Consider the following 2,970-nt stretch of genomic DNA (forward strand, 5'->3'; position numbering starts at 1 on the left):
ATTAACTTTACTCAAAATATCATAAATCTCTTTAAAAGCCTTATCTTGCTTTGCTTTCTTAAGACGGCCTGGAAATGGAATCGGTGGAACATATGGAGCGGGTGGCACGTATCTATCTTCTTGAAGATGTGGTGGCACAAATTTGTCATCTCTCTTATGCAATTGGAATTGTTTGGATTCCTGAGAATCTGATTTGGCATTAGGAGCAGATTGAGAAGTTTTGAGATGTTCCCCTTCTGTAGCCGTGGTCTCCTCCTCTTCATCTTCTACAATCACAACATCATTTGAAAGATTATAATCAACTTTACTATCAATGATCTTACCTGATCTGAGCACATGAATGGCCTTGGCTTCTTGGTTCTTTGGATTGATCTCGGTTTGGCTTGGCCATTTCCCAGGTGCTCTTTGAGTTATTTCAGCAGCTAATTGGCCTATTTGAACTTCCAATTTGGCAATGGCAGCTTGTGTAGTTTGCTGGAAATTGGATTGGTTGACTGCCATCTGCTTAACTATATCCTCCAATGATGATGTTTGTTGTGGCTTTTGGAATGAAGGGGGATTGGCTTGATTCTGAGTATTCCTCCATGAAAAGTTTGGATGATTCCTCCAACCTGGATTATAACTTTGAGAGTATGGATCATTTCTTGGACCTTGGTTGTAGGAATTTACCAACTTAGCTTGCTCTTGCACAAATTCTGGATATCCAGCCCCAAGTGGACAAGCTATGGTAGCATGGTCAGGAGTTTCGCAAATACTACACACTTCCTTCGAAGGGCTTCTTGAGTTTAATGCAAGAAGAGCATCTAGCTTTTGTTCCAGTTTTGAAATCTGCACACTAGAAGCATCATTAGAACCACTAATAACACGTTTACCTCTTGTATCCGTATGTTGGGTCTCCATTGCTATCTCCTCAAAGAGTTCGTATGTTTCTTCTGGAGTTTTGGTTTTAAAAGAACCACCTGCAAAATTGGTGACTATATTATGACTAGAAGGGGTTAGTCCTTTATAAAACATACGCATTTGAAGCTTCAATGGAATCCCATGATGAGGACATTGGTTGAGCAGCCCATTGAATCTCTCCCATGCTTCACAAAACGATTCATCATCTTGCTGTGCAAATAACAAGATCTTATCCCTAAGCATGTCGGTCTTTTGCGTGGAGAAGTATTTCTCCAAGAACTTCTTTTGAATGGCAGCCCATGTAGTGAGTGAACCAGGCTTCAAAGAATTCAACCAATATTTCGCCTTATCCTTCAAAGTGTATGGAAACACTCTCATTCGAAGTTGATCTTCTGTCACACCTGTCAAGGGAAAAGAACTCACAACATTAAAAATATCCTTTATATGAGTTAATGGATCTTCATTAGGTAAACCATAAAAGGAAGGCAGCATATTAAGATGAGAAGATTTAAGCTCATAATTTCGAGCTACAGTGGGCAGCAAAATGCTTGAAGGAGATGCTGGAATTGTTGGGATATCAAGTTCTCCCATGAACTCATTATGTTGGATCCAAAGTCAGTTGCAGCATGGGTGAGGCACATGGAGGCACATGACAAAGCTGGCAGCTGCAAATCCTCCTGAGCAGGGTTGAGTGTTGGGCGGGCTGAGCACTCCACAAATGTCCAATTGGGCTGCAATTTGGATATGTTGTACTAGACACCCATTGGAACAAGTTTCATGAAGATCTTCACTTCATCCAAGCCCATAGCATGCTGATCCAAGGCCAAGAAGCTGACCTACGAAATTGGGCTGGAAAGGAGATGTAGCCAAAATGTGTTTGTCTTTAAGCCCTTCTTCCATTCACCCAAATCAAGCCTTAACATGCATGGATTGCATCATTTCCTACCCAAAGTCATCATTGTTACCTAAATGTCAATTAACTGAAAGATAAACACAAAAAGGATTAAAAGCACAAGTTTAACTCAAACACATAACCAAATCATAAGCTAGAAGGGTACAAAATGATATACAATTATGAACCGATCAAGCAACTCAATGAAATCTCAAGAACTCACTCTGTCATTTCATCAAACACCTGGAGTGTATATGTGCAAGTGTCAATTTATATCCACAACTGGTCTCAGTGACCAACGCCAGAAAGAGAGAGTTTGAGTTAATTACCATCACAATGGAGTTGTGTCGTGTGAAAATGGTGTGGGTTGCTTGTCGTCATTTGCAAATATTGAAGAAGAAAGGAATCTGCTGTTTGTGCTTCTTCGCCCGCAAGTGAGACCTTCCTTATGACAGATTGTTAACGGATCGTATCACCACTATGAGCCGAGCCTATCACTGAACGCCACGTAGCCATATTCATGGACCAAGATCAAGTTACTCTTATACCAACCCAATCAGAAATAGTGCCCCGGGTGTTGGTAAAGGGCCTCCCAGCCGATGACTGGCGGGACGAGGTGCTGGTCAATGCTCGGGCGTTAAACACACCGACTCGACCACTGTGGTACCGTGTCTAACCAAGGGCGCATTAATGACTTGCAGGTGTTATCAGGCCCCTGTCAAGTCAGTCACTCCATCCATCTGATCATACAGCCTGGCGATGGAGAGGGATCATTTAATAGGCCTCCCATCCAAAGCCACGTGTCACCTTGCCACATTGCCCCTGTCAGATGGCTTGGTGATCAAGAGAAGACCATCTGATGTAACCAGTCCCATCAGGGGGAAGGGGAGATAAATATCTCCTCCCTTAAATATCTTTGTCTCTCCTTCTCCCCTCTATAAATACCCTTGACCTACCTCAGAACAGTGGTAATAAATATTCTCACTTAGTAAACTCTATGTTCATTCTCTCCACCTTATAACCATACCTGACTTCACCATCGGATGGAGTATATTAGGACCAACCCCAGTTCGCTCCTATTCTGATAGCTGTTCTTAGTGTTCAGGTCTCCTACGAAGTACATCTCAACCCAGGAGATCCCATATAGGCCCTGACTTCAATCATTAAAACTTCACCAT

At 42.3% G+C, this 2,970-nt stretch overlaps 1 non-coding gene across 1 annotated transcript; it reads left to right on the forward strand.

Moving 5' to 3' along the window:
- Positions 1-1,036: 1,036 nt before the first annotated feature.
- On the forward strand, positions 1,037-1,143 carry LOC148294264 (small nucleolar RNA R71). The gene has a single exon (XR_015836199.1). It is a non-coding gene; the product is annotated as a small nucleolar RNA R71 (small nucleolar RNA).
- The last annotated feature ends 1,827 nt before the right edge of the window (positions 1,144-2,970 follow it).

The sequence above is a fragment of the Prunus avium genome, chromosome 5 (assembly GCF_965620075.1).
Source record: "Prunus avium chromosome 5, drPruAviu1.hap1.1, whole genome shotgun sequence".
Classification (NCBI taxonomy): Eukaryota; Viridiplantae; Streptophyta; class Magnoliopsida; order Rosales; family Rosaceae; genus Prunus; species Prunus avium.